Raw genomic sequence first — 25,295 nt, 5'->3', positions numbered from 1 at the left:
GAGGGTTTTCTTTTTTTAATTTTTTTACATTGTAGTACTTGTTTTGCTTGTTTGGGGTGTTTGCTTATTTAATACATTCCATCAAGGACAGAAACTACATGCTGGTTTTTTTTCCCCTAGGAAGTGTGTCTTGGGTTTTCCCCTTATTATTTTCTTTACTTTTTTTTTTCCCCTTTTCTTTTTTTGGTGCTGGGGGTGGTTATGTTTAAATGAAGTTGCTCTTACAACACCAAAGACTTAATCATCCATTTCCTATATAAAAGGTAGCTACTTTTTTGCATGGACCTCATGTATATTATAGTATAGAGGTGGAATTTAAGGAAAGGTATTAAGCAGGCTGTGTTGTAGCTTATGGGCAAGTAACAAATTGTATCATTTATCTTGAATGTATCATAGATAAGCTGCTATATAATGATTCCATTTCAGATAGCTGTGAAATTAGGTGATTAACTAGTTGTTACTTAACCTTCTAATTTCTGTATAAGTCTAATTACATGAAATAGAAGTTGGTGTTTTGATTTTTTACTTTGCTTTTCTGTTTGGAGTGTCATTGTAACTACTGTATTGTAAATGATGGAAAATTATTGCATATGTTAAAAAAAATAAATTGTATTATACTAAAAAAAAAAACCTCTAGGCTTTAAGCCCCATTGGTTGCAAGAACTCTTGAAATTTTGCCCCTCTTGCTTTCTAAGTCAATTGCTATAGGGATTCATTTATCATGTCCACTCCTCTGTATGCTAGTCTGTCTCTTGACATTCTCCGCAACTGTGACTCCCTCTCCAGCACAGGATCCACTATTCATTTCTGTTTCCAAATTGCGTCTCCACATTCCTACTTTCTTTGATATGGCCTCTTCTCTTCCTTTAGTTGTGGAGTCTGTTCTGCCAGTCTTCAGGTCAATTTCTGGGGTATTTAGAATGATTTGGTAATTATTTACTTGTATTCATGAGAGGAGGTTAGCCTAGGCTTCTCTTAGTTGGTGCCATCTTCCACTCCTCCTCTACATGCCCTTTTTTAAAAATAACCACTTTCAACTTCCTTATAAACTGACCTCTAATGGTTCCACAAAGATGAATTTGATCTTTCTACAATGGAAATCAACATTTCTCAATTTCTATGCATTAATCTATTATTCAGCCTACTTGTTTTTAGCATTCTTTGAGTACATATTTATTAGGAATGTTTTAAACCTGGCCTATGTAATATGGTAGCCACTTGCCACATGTCTGTGTTGAGGTGTTATATAAATATAAAACACACAGCAGATTCTGAAGACATAGTACTAAAAAATAAATGTAAAATATCTCAATAATTATTGTTTTGATTACATGTAGAAATAGTATTTTGTATACATTGGATTAAATAAAATATATTATTAAAATTAAGTTTGCTTCTTACTTTTTACTATGTATATACTAGGATATTTAAAATTTTGTATATAGCTGGAATTTGTTGTTCATATTATATTTCTATTGGTCAGTGCAGGAGACCTCAGAGACAAGACATTTGTTCATACAGCTATAGTATAGGCTTAAGAGAATTCTGAAAGAACTCAGTCTGATGGACCGACAAACCGAAGAAAGATTTTCAGTGATTAGCTAAATGATAAAGTATATGGGCTTTGCTGTTTCATTGACATGGATTTAATCTTATTTGTAACTTAGTCAGTATGTGATCTAGGCCAAGTGACTTAAACACTGGACCTCATTTTTTTGCCTATAATTTTTTTTTAGCATTTTACCTTATGTAATTGTTATGAAAATTCAGTGAAATAATATTTTTAAATTAGCAGAGTCAATGCTTCATAGTTAGTAGTTATGATGATGATGGTGTTTATTACATTGATTTTGAGGAGAATGATGGCACATAGCTATAAGTATGTGTAGTATGAACAAAGGTGAAAGACACTTGACTCAAATATGTAGACCATGGAAAGTTATATCTAAACTACATTTAAAAAATGTTTTTATTTATTTTTGAGAGATAGAGAGAGACATTGTGAGCAGGGGAGGGTCAGAGACAGAAGGAGACACAGAATCCAAAGCAGGCTACAGGCTCTGAGCTGTGAGCACAGAGTCTGACTTAGGGCTCGAACCCATGAACTGTGAGATCATGACCTGAATCGAAGCTGGATGCTTAACCAACTGAGCCACCCAAGTGCCCCTCTAAACTACATTTTAAAGGATGATTAAGAACCACCAAAATAGAAAGATGGAGTAAAGAGTGAATGGCAGTGGGAGGAATTTTTATAAAAACATGTAAGGTCATAAGAAAATCTTCCCTTCCTGTTCTCAAAATAAGATGCTCTACGTGAGTATTAGCAAAATGATGTGGAAAATTGAGGCATGCCTTTAGAAAAATTCAGTCCAAAACAAGTGGTTATGCACTAAAAGAAGTGCATGTGTACATAAAACACCAGAAGGCTTTCTCGATATCCAGATTTATTGTGTAATTCTTCAACTCACATCCTGCCTGAAAGGAAGTCCTCCAAAGTCAGGTAAAGAGAACATAATGAATTTGATTCATCAAGTAAGGAAGAGCTTTTTCTCTAAGAAGAAAAAGCAATAGTATAGACATTCATTAAAAGAAGATTAAAAGAGTAAAAGAAACCTAAAAATGATTGAGGATGCTATTTTGAAATAAGCTTTTGCACCATTTTCTGCAAAACATATTGCATCTTGGTGTTTTGTGGCCAAAAAGCAAGCTGAACTGAAAATACAAATGCTCACAATTTAAAATCATCCATTGGAAATAAAAGAAAAAGCAGACAAAATAATGAAAACACTTTAATGCTTATAGATAAGTACTATTTGGGGGATATTTTAATAAGCAAATGTTTATTTTAGTTGCTTAGAATATTCTCTTGGATTCTACATACATAAATTTCAACCCACGTTCTCTAGTTGCCATAACAACTTGATGCATTTGTTCTCTTGTGTCATTTTTTATCACATCAGTTTTTTTTTTAACTTTGGTTGCTATGATAACACAGTATAGTTGTTAAATTTATTCTATTCACATTTTGTTCTTCTGGAAACTGGTAATTTGCTTTTCTTTTTCTCCAAAGAAGCTCATATTATAGAAATGTAATAGGGAAAATAGTGTCCTAAATTCTAATACAAGTTTATATTAAAATTTTAATTATGTGTATTAATTTGTACCCAAATGGTATTACCTTTATGACATGGAAGATAGCTAGTGGTTATCTAATTCCACTCTAAAGAAAGGAATCAACCTTTGCTGTACCAAATGGGGGAAGTGGATAGTTTGAATTGCAGTTGTATCTCCCTGCATGACTGTAACCCGTCTTAATTGGAGGAAACTATTTGATGTGTCAACAAACACCTAAAGCTGCCATAACTTGCTCCCTTGGTAACTACCTTGCTTTACTACAAAACATAAGCTCATTTATTAAAGGAATGAAACCCTGGCTTAGTTAGTAGAACTCCCTCTGTACTGACTGACCTACTCCGAAGAAAAAGGAAGATCTCTTGTCGAAAGTCCTCTTGTCTCAAATTAAATATTGGAAGGATATAGAACTATGCATAAATTTTATTCATTTAGCCAACTCCTACAGTTTTCTCTAGTTTTAATGCTTTTAATGGCATTTTCATAAAAAACTAATTACATCACCTAAAATTAATTGTACTCTGGTCCCTTCTAGCTCTAGAGATTGTGATTTGGACAGGCTGTTTTGGGAGTCCTGCTAGGGCATAAAGGGAAAAAGGCAAGGTATTAGAATTAAAGAGACTTGGTCAGACTTTAATAATTACTAACTATGTGACCCTAGGAAATTATTTATTTGCTGAGTCTTAATTGTCAGATCTATAAAATTGGAATGAGAATTATTAGCCCATGGATTGTTTTTGGAGGAATTCAGTGAGATAATATATTCAAGAGGCCCAGGATAATGCCTAGAACTTAATAGGGGCTCAAAACATCTCTCTTCTTATTCCTATTCCCTTCTAGTGAAGGCCAGTGAGAAAAAGTAAGAAGCCAGAAGCCACTAGTGTTCCAGTAGGATAGTGAGCCCAGATTGATAGCAGCCTTCCCACTTAATCAGTTATGTTTGGAGTAAAGGGAGTCTGGCTAATCTGGACTTTATTTGGGCAGGAGTTGCTGTCCCTGATATTGCAGACTGATCAGTGTGGAAGTAGGGGTTTGATAGCAGGAGCCTTCAGGAACCTCTAGTATTTGGAGTTGTCTTGTATTTCTGTTAGTGTGTTTGTGTTAGAACATGGACCCAACCACAAGCTGAAACTTCATGCAACTAGAGAAATCCTCCTGGAAAGGCTTTGTTGACAGTTCCGGAGTCCAGTTTGGGCCATTTTAGGACCTGGGAAAAGTCACTTCTCTGAATCTGTTTCCCATTTATGTGGAACATATTTATGAAAACATATTAATTGAGCACCTATCGAAAACACTTTCTTTGGTGTTTGTTATTAGTACTAGAGGTAATAAATGTAACATACTTTCAATAAATGTTTGTTATCAATACTAGCCTGTTAAAACTGACGGTGTTGTTAATAATACTGATGGCGTTGATTGGCAAGTGCTAATTACAATGTAGGACCCTGGCTACTTAGCCTGGAATCAAGGCAGACTTTTGTCTTAGTAGAAAACCATAGAGGGATTTAAGAGAGCATATGAGTGCTTAGACTTTATTCCAGCCACATTGGATCTTTGTCTTAAGACAGGGAAATGCCTGCTATCCTCAGCCTTAGGTGAATATAAGAATGCTAATATTCTGTAGTTTCGGTCTGGACTGACTTGGGAAATGAGAGTGTTATGTCCTCAGAAACAAGTATTTTTGTTTAGGAGGAACTGAGAAGGCTGGAACCCGCAAAGTTACCACAATCCTATTCCTTCTCACTGTCTGAAGCACTCTGGAGTAATAATGCCAGATCATTCAGGGAGATGCATGGAGGCTGTCAGGCCACTAGGGTGTCATTTAGAACCTCTCTGCTGGAACAATGGAGACATATAAATTTCAACCCACATTCCCTGGTTGCCATGGTAACTTGATGCACTTGCTTTGAAGTGTCTTTTGTGTCTTCCCCACCCCCCCTTTCTTTTTTTAATCATCAGGATTTTTACTTTGCCAGTAATTCCCTAAATGTGGTTCTTGTGGCTTCCTACTCTCCTAAATATCTGAATTTGTTACTGGGGAGTAATTTCCACCTAAAAATAATAGCTGAATATGCATGTTCACACAGATGTGCCTATGTGTCTGTAGTCAGTCTCATCCTCTCTCTCTCTCTCTCTCTCTCTCTCTCTCTCTCTCTCTCTCACACACACACACACACACACACACACACAGAGGCAGATAATTATGTTAAAAATCACATAGAGGTTTAAAGCCTTTCAATTCTGAAGGCATTTTGTGTGTCTTAAATAAAAATTGAAGAGTAAGTGGTTCAATTCTAGAACAACTAACCAATTCTGTATTTCCTTAGCTACTGCAGTGTGGTCAGTCTGAATAAAGAGTGTAATACTCATTGCATTATTTTCCTGCACTTGATTACTTTAACACATTTATATTAAGACAAGAATGTGCTTCAGTGTACAAATTAAAAGGCAGACTTGGGTTGGCATTCAGACTACATTGTCTCTCTGCTGTGTGTCCTTGGATGAGTTACTTAACCACTCTGAGCTTTATATTAAAATGGATTGGTAGCTACCTTGTAAGATATTTATGAGAAATAAATTGAGATAATAGATATAAAGTAATTAGAATAGATCCTACAATAGATACTAGAACATTATAAACAAATAATTCCTTCACATCAAACACTTAACAAAATATTTTGAAAAATAAGATCTGTTTTGTTCTCACTCATTAGATAAATTTGTACTTTCTTGTTACCATATACATTGCCATATAACAAAAATGAGACAGATGAAAATACAGGAGCAGATTAGTATATAGTCTCTTTGCTTGCATACTCACAATGTACAGATATGACAATGGAGTCAAGTATTTCCTTCAAGTCCCTGAAGGAAGGTGACCTCTTGTTACATTCAATTAGGATCTTTCATCCAGAACCAAGCCTGGTTAAAAACATCACACTAATAAAGAGGAGGCTTAGAAATTGTTCTATCTACTGAAAAACAGTAGTCATCACAACAAAATTTCTCTTCCTGTAGGATGTAACTGTGCTACAAATACATTCTAAATATAAAATATGTTTAATCACGGGCAATAAGGAGGCAGGAAAACAACATTAGGCATGCAGGAAAGGGCTATTATTGCCAAGCCATGAGTGTACTATTGCTATGTGTTTATGTGCAGTGTTGACAGGGAAAAATAACAAGGAGATAGAAGCAAAATTAGATTTTAAAAGGAGAACTGCAACCATATCACATGACACCTGCTTTCAAAAAGTATTGGGTCTTTCAGAGAGTAAGTCACAGAAAATGAAAGAACAAAAATAAAAAAGAGATCACAGGGAAAATACTTAAAAGGGTAATATTTAGATAGTCAAATAATAAGAAAAAGCATAAAAGAAGAAAAAAGTTGTTTCTTCTTTAGTGCTTCTAAACTAAAAGTGTTAGGTGGATAAAACTGATTGAATAAATATTTGATAGATTTAGCAATCAGTGTTCCATTAAATGACTGGAGAATTGTCTATTTGATTGCAATTCAAAAAGAGGATACATTTTGGAATCTGATTAAACCACATTAAAATCCCAGCCCTGCTTTTTGGTAGCTGAATAATTTGGGGCAAGTAATTCAAACTTAATAAGCCTCAGTTTCTTTATGTGAGACAGGTAAACTGAATTCCAATCTAGGATCTGCTATGAAACTTTGTGTAAAATTAGACAAGTCCTTTGCTTCTGTGGGTCTTTTTCTCTGATATGTAAAATGTGAGGGAGTCTCTGGGTGGTGGTCGTCTCCATGTGTTTTATTTGCAGTTTTGGCATTCCTAGGCTCTTGTTCTAGTGCTGATATTTAACCACACTTTACAGTGAAGACCCTAAGGCCTCTGTTTAGGTTGGATCCAAAAATCAGATCCTGAAATTAACACCAGAGGGCAGCTTGTAAAGATTTCAGCTCTTGTGAATCACTGTATCTTCTAGGAAGTATGCAGTTTTTCTGTCCCCAGGATCTGAGTATTGATAGGTAACACAATATCCTCAGTTCTCTAGCTTGCATTCATCATTAGTCAATGAGAGGACTTTGTTGTTCTACTTCTCTTTTTTGAAGCATGTAGTTGATACTAAGTACTGCACAAGTCTCATTAAAGAGGAGTTTAATAAAAATAAAATACAGTGTTACTTATTGTGGGGAATATAAAAAAATATATGAAGACCAAACTAAATGCCATCTACTATCATGATATACAGATATCTCATAATCACAACTATATTTTGGTGGATTTTATTTCTCAGTATATGGTTCTCAGTATTTGTGTGTGTGTGTGTGTGTGTGTGGGTGTGGGTGTGGGTGTGGGTGTGGGTGTATTTTTAAGAAACTTTGGGGATTGTTTTGTACCAGTTTTTCTTTAAAAACATCTACTGATATCTTTCTTTCATAAAGATTCTTCTACAGCACAATCTTTCATAAAGATTCTTCTACAGCACAATCTTGAATAGATATGTAATGTTTGATCACATGACTCTATTGACTCATTGCAGAATTGAATGGTAGCCAAGTAAAAGCACACTGGAGTAAGGCTGTGTAGGTAGAAAACACAGCCTCACCTCCTCTAGCTGTGTGTTCTTTTGCAATTTATTTAATTTCTCTAAGCATCAATTTCCTTACCTATAAAATGGATGCAATAATAGAATAGACCTCATAGAATACTGTGACAGTTCAGTGAATTAATCCTTAAAAAAGCATTGAGAGAGTAGGCAGTCAATAAATATTAACTATCATTACTAAAAGTTATTTTGTCCAGTCTAATATCTATTTTAAAGAGTTAAGTTTAGTTCACTTGTGACTCAAGTGAACTAAAATCAAAATATTTAGATTTTTCTATAATTTAAGATACAGTTAAATTATACACCCATTTTTATCTTCTTTTGTACTGAAAGAATTTTCTATTTGCTTTTTTATTTGTTTCTCTGCTGATTGGGAAACTTGTGACTTCATTCCTATTGTTTTATTGGTTATGTTTTTGGTATACATAATAAACTATAAATTACTTGAAGAAATCAATAGTATCATTCTTTCTCAAATATGAGAAGAAACTTAATATACTCTGATTTATTGCACACTGATATTTCAAACCTGGTGCACTATTTGAACGTAGACATTATTTAAAAAAAAATGGCTTATGAAATTTATGATATATTTTATTAATTTCTGTGCTCACCATTGATCTTATGTGTTCCTCTGAGATTACTTTCTTGCTGCAGTACACCCTTTAATGTTTATTTTTTGGAGGGGTCTTGATAAATTATATTAGTATTTGTATGCTTGTACTCCAATTTTTGCATGATAGCTTGGTTGGGTATAAACTTTTAGGTTAACAATTACTTTCTCTTTACTCTGTTAACATATAATCTGTTATCTTTTGATCTCTATTGTTGCTCAGGAGAATCTTCTTACTTTAATTGTTTTTCTATAAGTAGGCTTTTCTCTCTTGCAGCTCTTAGGATTTTCTTCTTTATCTCTGATTATTTTCAGTGTTATGGCCATGTGTCTGAATGCATACTCATTTGGGTCAGTTCTTAAAGAGCTTTTTCTATCAGAGGACTTGTGTTTTTTTCTAATCCTGGCAAATTTTCAGTGATAATTATTTAAATATTGCTTTTGTGTTATTCTCTCAATCTTTCTATTATTATAGTCCAAGAAGATGTATATTAGTCCCTCCAACCTTTTCTTCATGTTTGTATATTACTCTTCCACAATTATTCATCTCAGCCTCTCAGGGATATATTCTGAAGAGTGCGTGTGCTCTCTTTTTATTCTTATTCTATGTGTTACGCTTCAGTTTATGACTTCTATTAATCTTTATTTCAACAACTATATTTTTATTAAATTTTAATTGGCTCTTTGTTATATCTATCTATCTGTCTTACTATACTTTTCTCAAGTTTTATAATATAATTTTATTATTTGGCTTTAAAAATTAACCTCACATCTTCTTTTATCTCCTTGAGCATCCTATGTTTATTTAAAGACTTTTCCATATCCTTCCATTACATTCACATTGGACATATTCATTCAAATTCTGGTTACTGTTTTTGTTCATAGTATAGCATAATATTTTTTCAAGTGGTTCTGCAGGTGCCTTTTAAGAGCTATTTGTTTTGAAATAATAAAAAATGAAGTAAAATAGAAAAAATACCCCAAAATTGTCTGCATAAGTTTAAAAACTTTCCCAAAGGTTATTATTTTACTACATTTGTGTTATCATTCTCTCAAGGTATAAATACATGTATTTTAAAAAAGTTATTTGCAGATACAATGCCCTTTTACCCTTAAATACTTCAGTTTGCATTTTCTAAAATAAGGATATTCTTTCGTGCAACAAAGTTACAATGATCAAAATCAGGAAATTATCCTTGATATAATAGTGTTATCTATTCTACATATCTCATCCAAATTTTATTAAACCATTAATGTTCAATATAGCAAAAAGAAAATAATTTTTCTTGTCAAGTCTCTATTCTGTGATCTCACATTGCATTTAGTTCTTATGCCTTTTTAGTTTCCTTTAATGTGGAATATTCTTCAGTCTCCCCTATTTTTTATTTAAGGCCCTGACTTTTTTTTTTTTTCAAGAATACAGAACATTTATTTTATATATTAGTGATCAATTTGTGTTTTTCTGGTGTTTCCTTATAGTTAAATTCAGACTATGCATTTTTTGTAGAAGACCTACAAAAGGGATATATCCTTCTTAATACACAATTTCAGAAAGAATCAAACATCTCTCTTTAAAAAAATGTTTATTTTTGAGAAAGTCAGAGAGGCAGAGTATGATCAGGGGAGGAGAGAGAGAGGGAGACACAGAATCTGAAGCAAGATCCAGGCTCTGAGCTGTCAACACAGAGCCTGACATGGGGCTTGAACCCACAGACTGCGTGATCATGGCCAGACACTTAACTGACTGAGCCACCCAGGCATCCCTAAAATATCTCTTTGTTCAAACATTGATAATGTTCATTTTGTTTACTTGAATAAGATAGCTTTCAGGAGCTACTACTTGTCCTGAATAATTAATAAGAATCTGTAGGGATATCCTTTGAGTTTACATTAATATACTTTGTTTCACTTACTTCCACTCATTTCTTTTAGCATTCACTTATTATTCTTGCCTGAAACAATTATTATCATGGTGATTGATAGTAGTTTTTCAATTCCTTCATTTCTTCTACACTTATATTTTTTCTTTTTTTTAAAAAAGCATGAAGTACAATATTGGGGTCAGAAGTAGAATTCAGTGATTCATTACTTGTGTACAAAACCCGGGCTCATCACAAGTACCTTCCTCAGTACACATTACCCGTTTAGCCCAACTCCCATCCACCTCCTTCTATCAACCCATAGTTTGTTCTCTAATTGGCATTTTCCTATAAGGAAGTGGTTTTCCTTATCTCTTATTTGTTTATTTGTTTATTCATGTCTTTTTACCAGTATAAATTTATGAGTATTCATTTTATTATATGTATAATTTGTTACTGTGTTTATTTGTTGCTCAAACTGTCCTAAATTTGGCCATTGGAATTCCCTTCAAGTTGGCCTTTGTGTCCTGTTGAAATATTCCCATTAAGTTGTGAGCACTTTTTTATTTTCTGGCGTAGCAAGATGTCCCATGCTCATGTTATACTTTCTCTGCCCCATCAGAGACCCTTGGTTTCATTTGGTAGAGAATGATATTTATAAGCCAAAATCGAAGTGTTAGTTGTGTTCATTCTTACTGGGGTTTCATTACTTTTATAGGACCTTTCAGCAGATAGAATCAAGGAACACATGAAAGCATTAGTGAAAATATACCCATATTTATTTTTATTTCTCTTCATCTATCTCTATATCTACCATCTTTTTAAACTTTGAGTTCATAGAGATACCTTCATTGTAATCTAATACCAAAGTATTTATTCATTAACCATTTATATATTAGTAACGCCCTTCTCTGATAGTGAGAAACTTGTCTTCCATCAGTAGCAATATATCAACTTATTTTTTTCAGTCCTGGAATACACAATAAGCAGTTCTGCATTGCTTACTAATTCTTATTATCAAATAAACCTACTAACTAGATTTCAGTGTTTGTTTATAGCTATGTCTTTTTATTTACCTTTACACTGTATTAAAGTAGAGTTAGAATACTTTGTCTACAAGTTCCTTTGGTTAGTTTGTTCCCCCTCTTTTCATGGGTTTTGCTTCTAATTTGAAGTGCAGCTAGGTTTATTTGTTTTCCTGTATATTCCATTTTGGATCTTGTTCTTCCCCTTCCTGAGTTCTGTTCCCTATCTCTTTCTTATTTTTTATTACACAACACCCAATATGGTTCTAAAGTTAAAACAATATATTAATTTTTATTCATATCCTGTCTATTTTGTGTACATATCCCTATACTTTACACCCTTTTTCAATCCTCCTGATAGGCGATCAGCTTGTTAGTTTCTGGTGTATCATTCCTGTTTTTTGGCCAACAAATAAGCATATACATATAACTATGTTTTTTCTTTATTTTCCCCTTTTTTATGTATAAAAATGATCATACCCTCAGTACGCTTTTACACTTCTGAAGGCTCACTTTTAGTGTGAGATTTATCTTTGTTTTCTATACCTTCTTTATAGAAAGTAATTCTGTATGGAATTCTGTGTTTTTCCCCCACTCCCCCAACTCGTTGGTCTCTTGGGCTTCTAGTACATAAACAGTACTTTTAACAGCTTCATTTCTACATCTCCATTGTAATAGTGCACCTTTCACAAATCTTATTCTGAAGCCAACATGTAGGTGGACTCAATTCCTGGTATAATGAGGTAATCTTTGTAGATCCTCTTTCTATTGCAGGAATTTTTGTTTTATTTTTGAACCAAAGATATGTTTATATTGGTTTAGATTCCAACTATACCTTATGTTTTTTTTCCTTTCATAGAGTAGCTATCATTGTTGGGTACTTATAATAGAATGGAGGTAATATAAATATAAATTAACTGGGTCATTTTGACAAGAAACATAACCACTATTTATCATTTTTTCCCCAATTTAGGGCAGATAGATTATTCATTATATGTATTTTTGTATACATTTCATTTTTTTCTTTTCTTTAGGATATATTTCTGTAAATGAAGTTACTGGCTAAATGGGTAACTGTATTTTCAAGGCCTTTAAGAGATATTGCCCATTTACTTTCCACAGTTATTTTACCAATTTATATTCAAACTTACTATGAAAAACAGTATCAAACATTTTCTAACACTAATTTGAATTATTATAATTTTTTTTGGAAATTGCTAGGTAAAGAGTATCATTTTGGTAACTAATTAAATTTCCTAGGCATGCTTCAATTTTGTGGGATTTTTTTGTCTTTGTCCTCTTCTATTAGCAGAATTATTTACAGCTTTTAGCAGAAATTCTGTAGCCAGTTGCTTAGTATCTGTCTTCTCAAGTTGGCAGTCTGCAACTTAAGGCAGGGGCCTTGTTTATTGGTCATTAATTCCCTTATGTTTGTCATAGAGTAGGTCATCAAAATAAAGTATTTGAATTTACAAATTTAGATGAAGAAATCATTGCACTTTGTGTCTTAGATTAGTTCTCATTTGTTAAAATTTTTCTCTTTTTTGTCATTTACTGGTTCTCTCTTTTTTCTTTATATTAGACATTGGTAGAGTAAGATTTGAATTTCTATAGTAAGGCTAACAGCTTTCTATGTGTTTCATCTTTGTTGTTATTGATGATGATTATGCTTTTTCTTTTATTTTCTTGTCTTCTTTTAAATTAGGTGAATGTTTATTAGAATTCCATTTTTATTACTTCTATCAGCTTTATATTTTAGTTTTCCTAAGTACTATAATATATATTCTTAATTTATGACAAATGACTATGAATTAAGATTTTGCCACTTCACATATAATGTAAGAATGCTACAACTCTTCATCCCTAGTGTAGATCTGAGGACATATTTGTATCATCTATCTTCAACATAAAGAACTTTTAATATTTCTTATAGTTACATCTGAGTTATCTCAGATTTTCTTGTGAGAAAGTGTTTTTATTATTCCATTTAAAAAATATTTTTGCTGGATATAGAATTGCAGAATGTAAGGGTTTTTTTCCTTCTTTCAATTCTTTGAAGCTATATTTCTATTGCATTTGAAATTACTTTGTCCCTGATGAGGAGTCATCAATTATTGTTACTATTTTTCTCCAGTATGTAAAGTGTCTCCTTTACTGGCTGCTTTTTATTGTTGTTTTATTTCTCCATCTCCATTGTTGTTGTTCATTTTTTGTTTCCACTAATTTGACTGTGATGTGCCTGAGTATAGCTTTCATTGTGTTTTTGTTATGTATGGAGTTTATTGAGATTCTTGTATCTCTGAGTTTATGCTTTTTATCATATCTGAAAAAAGTATAGCCACTATTTCTTTAAACATTTTTCTATCCAATCTTTCTTCATTCTTTTTCTGGAACCTCAATTGCACATATATTACCTCATGACATATTTTCCTGCAGGGTTTCTCTCTATTGATCATTTTTATTGCCCCATCTTTAAATTCACTGGTAATTTCTTCTGTAGTATCCAATCTCCTGTGAAGTCCAGTCGGTAATCTTTTCTATATTGTATATTGAATTTTTAAGGTCTTTAATTTGTTTGATTCTTTTTTATTCTGTCTCTTTATTAATATTCTTCTATCTGTTTACTCATTATGTTCTATTTTTCATTTAAATTCTTAAATATATTTGATAATAGCTTTTATTTGCCAGTTAATTCAATGTTTTGGACATATTTAGACCTTTTTGTGTTGATATGGGTGTTCCTCCTTGGTTATAAGTCATATTTTTCTGGTTTTTTGTGTACATTTTGATTGCATGCTCAAAACTATGGGTTCTTCATATTGAGAGTTTGGATTTTGTTGTCCTTCTTCAAACATCATTAAGTTTTGTTCTGGCAGTTGGTTAATTTACTGATAGATGAGCATAATCCTTTCAAGGCTTATTTTTAAAACTTTGTAATAACAGTTCAAGAGTAGCCATTGTTCTAAGTATAAGGTGGGTTATTCATAAGGCATGATTTTTCTCAGTCCTCAATTTGAATTCCTAGGAGAGAGTACTGTCTCCCAGCTTTAGCTACTCAGATGACATACCTCTCACTACTGTGTAGCTTCTGTAATCTTCACTCAGTTTACAGTTTCCCAGTGACTGATGCCATTAGAGAATATTTATATCTACATGGAAAGCATTTTACTAAGTCAACGACCTAAGAGAAACCCTATACAGATTTCTGGAATAACTTCTCTTCTGAGATACCGCCTTTCTGATACTGTACTCTGTATATTTTAGCTCCTTCAGCAGTTCTGAATTCTGACCTCAACCTCTTCAGTTCAGGGAGGCTTCTGTTTTTGTTTGGCCACTTCTTTTTCTCAGGTCAGAAGGAACCTCCCGGAAGAGAGCCAGAGAAATTGTGTGGCTCACCTCATAATGTTTTGTTTTCTAGGGAGTCACAGCCCTCCATTGCCTTTTGCCCAAAATCTGAAGTGTTGTTTCATATATTTTGTCCAGCTTTATAATTATTTATGGCAGTTGGTCTTATTATGTACCAAGTACTGCATATTGTTGGAAGCAGAAATCTTTGTCATTGTAACTTCTTAAGAAGTCTGGCTTGGGGCACCTGGGTGGCTCAGTCAGTTAAGCGTCTGGCTTTAGCTCAGGTCATGATCTCGCGGTTCGTGGGCTCAAGCCCCGCGTCAGGCTCTGTGCTGACAGCTAGCTCAGAGCCTGGAGTCTGTCTCCAGATTCTGTGTCTCCCTCTCTCTCCAACCCTCCCCTGCTCATGCTGTCTCTCTCTGTCTCTCAAAAATAAATAAAAAATATTAAAAAAAAAAAAGAAGTCTGGCTTACTACTATGTAGGTGTGCAAAAAATGAGAAATATTTCTATGAACCAATAAAGAATCATTTACATTTAATGAACCAATATAGAATCATTACTTTAAAAGTGGAAAAGCAATGTGCTGAAGAATATCTATAATATGATACCTTTCATGTAAGAAAGAAAGATAAATAAAAACATATACATGTATTTTCTCATTTGTGCAAGAGTCACAGTAGAAAGGATAAGTCAGTCATTAATGATATTGATTATTTACAGAGGATGATAACATTGGAATAAAATGAGTAGAAGAGCGATGTTTCTCTGAATAGACTTTTTGTACGGTTTGGATTTTAAAACTGCATTGTTTCACACTCAAAACATAAATAATTAAAGCAAATGAAGGGAGTACAAAATGGAACACAAACAAATGAACCTAACTATTATAAATGAATGCTATAACCATGTTGAAGGAGAGAGAGAAAAGAACTAATTTACTTTGAAAAAAATATTTTACTATATTCACTAAGGTAAAAAGATGCACTATTAATTAGATTTGTTTTTCACAGGTCTAAGAGTTAATGATTTCAAAAGTGCTCTGTGAGTTTTCAAAAATTGAATAAGTAGATAAATATATTGTGGATAATTCAAAGAATAAAGTTAATTCCCTTTCTCTCTGCATATACATGTGTGTATACACATATGTATATGCCATATGTATAATTTCTTGGCTCTACCTGCTGAGAGGTACTAGAAGCAATAATATTCAGTAAGAATGAATGTAGCTAGACTTCTCAGTACAATTCTCCATCAAATGGAACCAAATCTTTTTGGAGGAATGGCTGATTCCAAGGCTGGGGCAAAGAAAAAAGTACAAGATGAGCCTGGAATCTCTTGCTTTGTTCGAAAGTAAGAAAGTGCTAAGAACCTAATGGGGATATTTCAAAAGGACCCAACAGCTAACTTGAAGAAAATCCTAAGGGCCAAATTTGGGATAATTTGAACAACAAAATAAATATAGTAACAGATTATAAAACATAGAGTACAATAAAAATCCACGAGTTTATACTGGTTAAATACTTGAACAAATGAATAAACAAATAAAGGAGACAAGAGAAGAGCATGGTTCTGTCTATAGAAGAATGCCAACTAACAAGTGTAGAAGGAATAATGGAATTAGAAAACCACCACTAGCAACCTCCATAGTAAAAATTGTTTTAAACAACAATGATCATGATAAAACTAGTGAGTGGAAGTGGGTGAAACATAGTATATTTATCTAAATTCAAAGTATCTTCAGTAAAATTTTTAAAAATGTTTTTTAATTTATTTTTGAGAGACAGAGAGAGATAGCACGAGCAGGGGAGGGTCGGAGAAAGAAGGAGATACAGAATCTGAAGCAGGCTCCAGGCTCTGAGCTAGCTGTCAGCACAGAGCTCAATGTGTGGCTTGAACCCACGAACCGTGGGGTCATGACCTGAGCCAAAGCCGGTTGCTCAACCGACTGAGCCACCCAGGCGCCCCTCTTCTATAAGATTCTTATTGCTTACTCATGAAAAATAATAACTACACTGTAGAAACTTGGCAGAACTACCTTTGCCAAGTGATCAGGACAAACTGACAGCATGTGCCTTCTAATAATGGCATACTGAGAAGCACACATAATCACTTTTGTGGTGATTTTGTGAAATATGTAAAACCTGAATTTAATCATAAGGAAATTTTAGCCAAATCCAAAGTAAGAACACTTGAAAAACTGTCTGTCTAGTACTCTTTAAAACATCAAAGTCTGCAAAAGACAAAGAAGACTAAATTGTTCTAGATGAAAGGAAATTAAAAATACATAAAAAATAATGTAATAAATAATTCTGGGTTGGATCCTGAACCAAAGCCAATGACATTAGCAGGATAATTGGTAAAATTTAATTAAATTTTAGACTTAATCAAAGTCTATATATTAGATAATAATATTGTATAATGTTATTTTCTTGATTTTTGCATTTGTACTATAGCTATTATAATACTAGCATTTTGGAAATATGCATTTTTGGAACATAGTACTTTTTTCCTATTTCTGCAACATTTTATAGGACTGAAATTACTTTAAAATGTGTTTTAAAATTAAGAGAAAATGTAAAGGCAAAAATAGATGAGGCCAATATCTTTGTGTAATCTTCACTTTTGAAATAGTTCTCCATTTTTTGACTCTTACTTGTTTCTCATCATCTTTTTCCTCAACCCTTCTTTCATTTACTGTTTCATATCATCTAAATTCTTTGGCTTAATGTCTAAGACTTTCCTAAACTGGCTTTTGCTTACCTTTTCTACTTTATTTTTCATAAGTTCTTGCCTCATGGTTTAGCAACATTAGATTAATGTCATTCTCCAGATCCTTCCTTCAAAGTTTTTGTCCTGTGGCTTTGCTCATGTCTCAACTTATTTTCCCATGGCATTCTCTGCATATTTCTAATAACTTCCAACTTGAATTCAAATGATCGGTTTGTATAATTGTATCACCTACTTTAGTTTCCTTAAAAGTCTGGCATTGTAAGCATTATTTATGCTTATTGAACTGAACCTCTTTTGAATTTCCAGAGCATTTTTGTCTGCTTTTTTGACATTCAAAGTCTTCTACCTGATTTTATAGTCACTTTTGAATATATCTTATTTCATTTTTTATATTAGATTTTTTTGGCGGCTTATGGATCACATCTTATTTGTTCTTTCCTCATAACATCTACTTAAATGCTTTGCATGTAATAGAATTTAATGAATGTTTGTTGAATCAATAAATAGGCTGAAGGGTGCATGGGTAGCTCAGTCAGTTAAGTGTTGGATGCTTGGTTTCAGCTTAGGTCATGAGCCCCCCCAGTGTTGTGGGATCAAGTCTTGTGTGAGGCTCCACGCTGAGCATGGAGACTGCTTAAGATTCTCCCTCCTTCACTCCTTCCCTCTTTATCTACCTCTCTCTGTCTCTCTCCTTCTGCTTGTGCACACTCTCTCTTTAAAAAAATTAATTAGTTTAAAAATTAGGCAGAGAACCTTTCTTGAAAATTGGTATTCTTTTCTCTTGAGCCTAGTTTCTTCTTCCTGTCCAGTTTCTCTTTTTCAGAAAAATTTTTAACGTTTATTTACCTTGGAGAGAGAGAGAAAGAGAGACAGAGTGCAAAAGGGGGAGTGGCAGAGAGAAAAGGAGACACAGAATCTGAAGCAGGCTCCAGGCGCTGAGCTGTCAGCACAGAGCCTCACGTGGGGCTTGAACTCATGGACCAACTCATGTGCCGCAAGATCATGGCCTGAGCTGAAGTCTGACACCTAACCAACTGAGCCACCCAGGTGCCTCTTTCCTGTCCAGCTTTTCAAGGAACACCGAGGCCTTTGTCTTTAGGGCTATAATAATGATGTTCACTATTCTCTCAGCAAAAAGAGAAATAATAATTTAAATTTATTAGTTATTTGTAATGCTGAGCTATTTGTAAAGCAGCAGCATGTTGTTTCCTATGATATGTTTCCTATGAAAGCATATTCAACTTTACATTTCTGAATCTGCAATGTTTCTTATGTCTGAATAGGATATAACAAAATGAAGTACAACTAGGTGCTCTATAAAGATAAAGGCTAGAAAATATTAATAGGATTGGACTATTCAGAGCCCACTGGGGTATGCCTCAGTTGTCATTCCTAGAGGGAGGAGTAGTACTTCCTAGTGGCTCAACAACACAGAGCTTGTTTAACTTACTTTCTGGACACTATAGGAAATTTTGGTTCTTGAAAGGACACAGATTTTGTGTATGCCACTCACCAGTACTAACATAAATTTTCAAAAAAAATCAGGTTTAAGAAGAATGAATGAATTAATAAAGAAGCAAACAAATAAATCTATAAAACAGTTAATTCAGGTGAGTACATTTACTTTACAGAAGAATTCCATAGTGTATAAAATTTCACTATAGGATTCTCTTAAATAGAAAACATTTCTGATCTATATAAAAGATGTATCTGTTTAAAGTAAAGTTGGAAATATTTATCAGGACATATTGTATAATGCAGACTATACCTGTATAAATAATATAATAATATCTATGCACATTTAATTTTTCAGACCCATGAAGGATACAGAAATAGTAATATACTCATTGCCTTTATGGAGCTTAAAATCTGCATGAATGGATAAGAAAAATATAAGTAATATTAAGTTTATTTTTCTTTTTGTTTATATTATGAGTTGTTCTTAAAAGAAGCAAGGTGGACTAATCATTACTGGAGATGTAAAGGAGAGGTACATGTCCTGAGGGGATCACAGAATGAGGGTGCCTAGCTCACTAAAGTAGAGCAGTGGATCAGCACAGGCTTTGTAAGCTGAGAGAAGTATGAGTCCTCCTTTAAAAGCCAGGTAGTGGTATTACCAGAAATGGGGTATCCAGGAGTATAAGTGAATACTGAAGATAAAATGATTCATTTAAACTGACCATATTTGAGATATAGTGTGATTTTGAGAGAAATACATGCTAACAACTGAAAGCGCAGGACTGGAAATTAGAAAGGTCCTATAAAATTTGAGAGTCTAAATTTGAAAGTCATCTGGGAGTGAGGATGGAGAGAAGAAGTAGACGAAAGGAAGTTTGGAGTAACAGCTGAGTGCAGGGGATAAGAAAAGGAAAAGGAAGTAAAATGGAAGAGAAAAATCAGAAAGATGAGGTATCAACTGGGAGAGAGATGTGTTGTTTCTGAATATAGAGGTAAGAATTACAAAAGTATGAAATGCCAGAGAATGAAAGACATTGAGAACTAGGGAAAGTAGAAAACAGTGAGGACTAGGAGATAATCCATGAGTTTTAATTGTGTAGTATTCAGGGCATAAGGGCAGAATGCAGAGATGAAAATAGAAGTCACAAACTGGCCACTTTATGCAGACTCTAGCCTAAGTTTATATTTTGTTTGGCCCATTCTTTCTTAGCTCACATGGTATTTAAAAATACATAGTCCTGTCAACATTTAAAAAATCAAGAGATTTTACTAAGAAGGTCAGACTTCCAAGTTCTCTTGAAAATTCTAAACATCTGCCATAGTGAGTCTGGGTTTTCTCATTGCAAGGAAAATGCATGGAAACGACTAGAGACTGCACCCATTAGGGAATGAGCTTCCATTTTGCCCAGGGCCATCCATCTCTTCCTACATATTTCTTGTACCTGGTTCACTTTACTTATTTTGAGTACTTGAAATCATTTGACATTTTTACATCTAGATCAATGGTTTTAAAACTAGGATGTGTCACAGTCACACCAGACTTGTAGATTGCAGGATCCTATCCTTGTTGTTTCTGATTAGCACGTCTGGGATGAATCCCAAGAATTTGTCTAAGAAGTCTCCAGATGATGCTGATGCTATGAGTATAGGGACTATAATTTAAAAGGTTCAAGGATAAGTGAGTGGTAAGGAAGTAGTTCAAGAGTTTAGTGTAGTGACTAGGTGCATTGACTCTGCATTCAGAGGGAACTAGGTTTGGGTTTTTCACCCAGAAAATAAGGGTGATAGTGCCTACTTCAAAGGTTTCCTGTTTAGTCTAAATGAGATAATGCATATAAAATATTTACTAGTATCTTCAAAGCAGGACCTTGATTATTGTAACTCTTCATAAAATCATTCTATTGCATGTTAAGTCTATGAAGTTTTTCAAGAATATTGATTCTGGGGAGAGGTCAGAGATAGATTGGTAGTTTGGGAACAAAAATGATTAAGGGTTTTTTATTTTTTTTAAGAATGAAGGAAATATAAAAGTATGGAAAAATGACCATTTCTATGAGAGCTGCATTGATGGGAAGTTACCCGTTGACAGAATAATGGTGGGGATATGAAAACATAGAAAGCCAACCAAAGCATTGAGATTCAGGAAGGGAATATGGGACACCAACTGGTATGAGGTAGGAAAGTTGTAGATTCATAGCATCCAACACAGCTGTGGGATGGTTGATAAGTAGGAACAAGACTGCAATGGATTACATAATCTCCATATTTTAGATGACACCTAACTAGTAAGTGGAGGTAAAGGGATTGCAGCTCATTTCTTCCATACTCTAAAAGCCATGTTTTTTTCTTTTTGAACATAATCCTTTTCAAAGCCCACACTATTTACTATTAGACTGAACTCTCTTGCTTGTTTATATAACTTCTTGTCTTTAGAATTATTTCAGTGTCATATCCTTCAGGAAGCCTCCTTTGATACCATACATAGTCTGATGTAAATGACCCTCTCATAGTTTTTATCTATTATTATGACTAACACATTGTATTATAAATTGCATATTTATGTATCTATCTGTCCCATTAGATAGATGGGAGGATGGAGAGAGATGGAAGATAGACAGTATATCTCATTGTTTTTGATATTCTGGTAATTAATAAATAATAATAAGTAAATATTGAATTTCCAGAGCATAAATGCATTTTAGGGAGTAATAAATATCAATAAAAATATTAATATATATTGTTTAATAGATGAAAAATAAAGGATTAAATTAGATGACTGTCTCTTCCTTGGAGGAACAAACAAACAGGGAACAAGGGCTCGTCTATGGCTAAGATGAATGACAAGCTCAGATACCTGAGGGTATCCTGGTCGTCCCTGCATCAGAAGCATGAAGTCCTTTGCTTTGTGTTCAGCTGGAGTGGTGAATGTGTGCCATGTTTGGTCTGATGATGGATCCAGGCAGCAAAGTGACTGTGCAGGCTCAACCAGCAGCTTGATTCCAGTTGATTTCATCAGAGCCCTAATTACTGTGGTCATCTACAATTGGCAGCCCTGATTTGTATATTTCATGACCCCAGGAAGGAGTGTACTTAATTTGACAGTCTGTAGTGTTCTAACAGGGCAGACCAAACATTTAGACCATTGACAATACTCTAAGAGTAAGTAAAAATATAATAGGGTGGATCAGGAAGCACATTGGCCAAAGCTTCAATAATGACCTTGAGTTTTGCCCCTTTACCGTTTTCAGTTCTGCATAGCTAGAAGTAAGACAAATGGTATCAGCATTCCAATGGACACCACTAGCTTCAGTTTAGTGAAACTATTAGTGAAGCAGACCCAGGCATTTAGTGAAACCTCTATGAACTGGGGACCCCATTGAGCCAGCAGGTTTGCCTCAGGGGATTTTAAGTGGAGGTTGCTTCTCTTTACTAGAAGTTCTAATCAATCTCTCACTCACAAAGACTTGTAGCTCAGCAGGAGTCAGTAATGTGGGGCTGTACAGACCGAGAGTCTGCCACAGTTTACTGAGAGCTTCTAACATAGCTAGTTGGTTTGGACCTACTTTAAGGATACTGATTTGTGCCCTACCTGATAATAAAGACCAACTAAAATGTCCAAGACCATACTATCTCCAATATTCAGAGTGTAATAAGGTGCTGGGCTTTTTTTTTTTTTTTTTGATGGTTGAGGCTAAAAAGACAGGAGTATCTCCTTGACTGCTGAAAGGAATTTGCTTAGGTAGCCCCTCGATTTTGTGAGAGTTTATTATCCACTCCTCCTAGCTGAGGCTTCTTACTTGCCAAATAATAGGATATCATTTTAGTTAACAATTTGAACATCGGAAAGTAAAGGAACTCACACTAAGTGTTAATGGCAACTGGAAGAGAAATTTAGGTATAGAGGAAGTACTGTAAACATATCATAAGCCTTGCCATATGAATAAAAATGGGTCTTGGACCTTGAGTGCCAGTGGGATAGAAAAAAGATGTTAGAAAGTAAACATACCAAGTGCCATCAGTCAATGAAAAGGATTTAGTTACAGTTACATGTTTGGAATAGTTGAGGCAGTAAGATCAACAGCAGAATCAATAATCCATTGTGAGGCTCCGGATTCTGTTAGCATTTTCTGCTGGCCATGCTTGGCTATTGTTTTAAGATATTGCACCTTGGGTTACTTTCCTTACTGCTGTTAAAGCTGTAAGGTGATGATTTCCTTTCTTCTTCCTAAGATTCTGCACCCTTTCTGCTGGACTACCAAGAGAAAATAGAGAAAAGAATTTGAGAGCGTTTTATGTTCTATTAGTATTTCTCTACATATAGCTCTTCCTGATCAGGAGAACCCTTTCTGGAATTTCTGAGAATTTACAAAGAAATGTTAAGACCAATTTATACATTCAGCAGTGGAAACCACACAAATGGTACATTGAGTTGGCCCAAAGTACCCTATACACAAGGTCATTGGCCTTCTTTCTCCTTGGTAAACCCTGCTCAAACCTAACCAGGTGAATCCTGGTGTCTCTCCTTCTGCCAATTCACAGAACCTAACAGACTATGATTTGGGTGATTGCACACAGCAGATCTATAAGAATTTAAGCGATTGCCCTCCCAGAAGTTCTCCAGCTATTTGGATGGGTGACACACATCCCCTCCATTTCCTTTTAAGAACAGGGAGGCTTTAACTCCATTATTAATCATCTTTTTAAATAAAGCATTTAAGGTCAGTGTAAAAGGGAACAGAGGGACCATGGATCATGGAAAGTGAGAGCAATTCTATAGCAGTAGGAAGGCACATTTACTTGTGATTTTCAGGGGTGTGTAGCTGGTTTGCAGCCTAGTGAAATGAACTGATAATATTTCTGGTCCAACTGATATCAGCAGCAAGGCCATTAACACAATTTAAAGACTGGCATATTGAATGTTTGCTTCCCCAGGGGCACAAACTGTACATATGTTCATCATTTATGTAGATATCTACAGTAAGAGCCTGACAAGAGCCTGACAAGACCAGGAGGAACCAAACTGCTAAGTTTGCATTGACACAATTTCTTCCTGCATCCATTATTGTACTGAACATGGCAGCACATGTGCCATTCTAGACTGAGCACAAAGTAAATGACTCCATATTTCTGATGTAGAAGCCATGTGGATATCCTCAGGTAGTTGAGCTTGACATTCTTCTTAGCCAGATTGGATTCCTTTTTCAGGTTTGTTCCTTCATTTAAGCATTCATCAATTTATCTAATTTAATCTTTTATTCTTTCATTCATTAAACAAATATTTATTGATCTCTGGAAATTAATAAATGATAAGATATAATGCATGTCCTCCAAGGGACTCTAATAGGACAGACAGATATATAGAAACATGTGATTTATAATGCAATAAATTAATCACAATGATAGATGTAAACTATGGGAATAGAGAAGAGGAACATCTACATTAGACTAGAATCAGAGAAATCTTGGTTTCCACTCATAATGGTTGCATAATCCTTTCCTTTTATAATCAGGAGAGATATACTGCTCTATAACTATTATTTGAATGTAGGTGGGAACTCTGCTCATCCAGGGTGAATCTTGAGACTTGCAGGTAATTGGCAGATTAGTGAGGAAGTCTCACCACACAGGGTATATTCAGCAGGGCACCATTTGGGAACGGTCTTTGAGTTTATTTCCAAGTACTCAGCCTGGAACCACTTTGTAAATTCTTCCTCATTGATAGGCATTAAAGTGCAGTTGAACATAAATTTCATCACAATGTTGGCTACCAATTAGCAAAGACATCCCAGAAACCCCTTTTATCAGTCTGCAAATCCCTGATCCTTTCTCTTGCAGAAAACCATGTCTGTCAGCATTATGTCCTTGTCATCACAATTGTCAAGAACTGTGAAGGGGCTAAGATTGTATCCTACTTGAAATCTAAGAACAATGACAGAGTTTCATGAATGCCAGAATGTCAGAAGACTCCCAGGACAGAAACAAAGGCCGTGATTTTGCACACTGTAGTAGTATCCAGACAGCAGTTTCTCAAGCCCCAGTTCCTACAGGGCAATGCAAGGATGGCCAAGTGATATAGTCTGATGCAGTGGGAATAACCCTCAGCCCAAGAAATGGAAATCTTTTAAAAAAATTTTTAAAACATTTTTAAGTGTTTATTTTTGAGGAGGGGAGGGACAGAGAGAGAGGAAGACACAGAATTTGAAGTGGACTTCAGGCTCTGAGCTGTAGCACAGAGCCCATTGCGGGACTCGAACCCACAAAATCTGAGGTCATGACCTGAGCCAAAGTCAGACGTTTAACCAACTCAGACACCCAGGTGCCCCATCTTTTTAAGTTTATTTATTTGTTTATTTTGAGAAGGAGACAGAGAGAGAGAGAGAGAGAGAGAGAGAGAGAGAGAGAGAGAGAGAATGAATGAATCCTAAGCAAGTTCCATGCTGCCAGCACAGAGTTGGATGCAGGGCTTGAACACATGAACCTTGAGATCATAACCTCAGCTGAAGTTGGATGCTTAACTGAATAAGCCATACAGGCACCCTGGGAATGGAAGAGT

The 25,295-nt window shown here is 34.6% G+C and overlaps 1 protein-coding gene across 1 annotated transcript in view; it reads left to right on the top strand.

The window, feature by feature from the left end:
• Positions 1–25,295, top strand: part of DLG2 (discs large MAGUK scaffold protein 2) — a 1,964,578-nt gene that overhangs the window by 388,920 nt on the left and 1,550,363 nt on the right. The gene's annotated exons all lie outside the window — the stretch shown is intronic.

The sequence above is a fragment of the Suricata suricatta genome, chromosome 11 (assembly GCF_006229205.1).
Source record: "Suricata suricatta isolate VVHF042 chromosome 11, meerkat_22Aug2017_6uvM2_HiC, whole genome shotgun sequence".
Taxonomy (NCBI): Eukaryota; Metazoa; Chordata; class Mammalia; order Carnivora; family Herpestidae; genus Suricata; species Suricata suricatta.
This window is presented reverse-complemented; position numbering and strand designations above follow the sequence as displayed.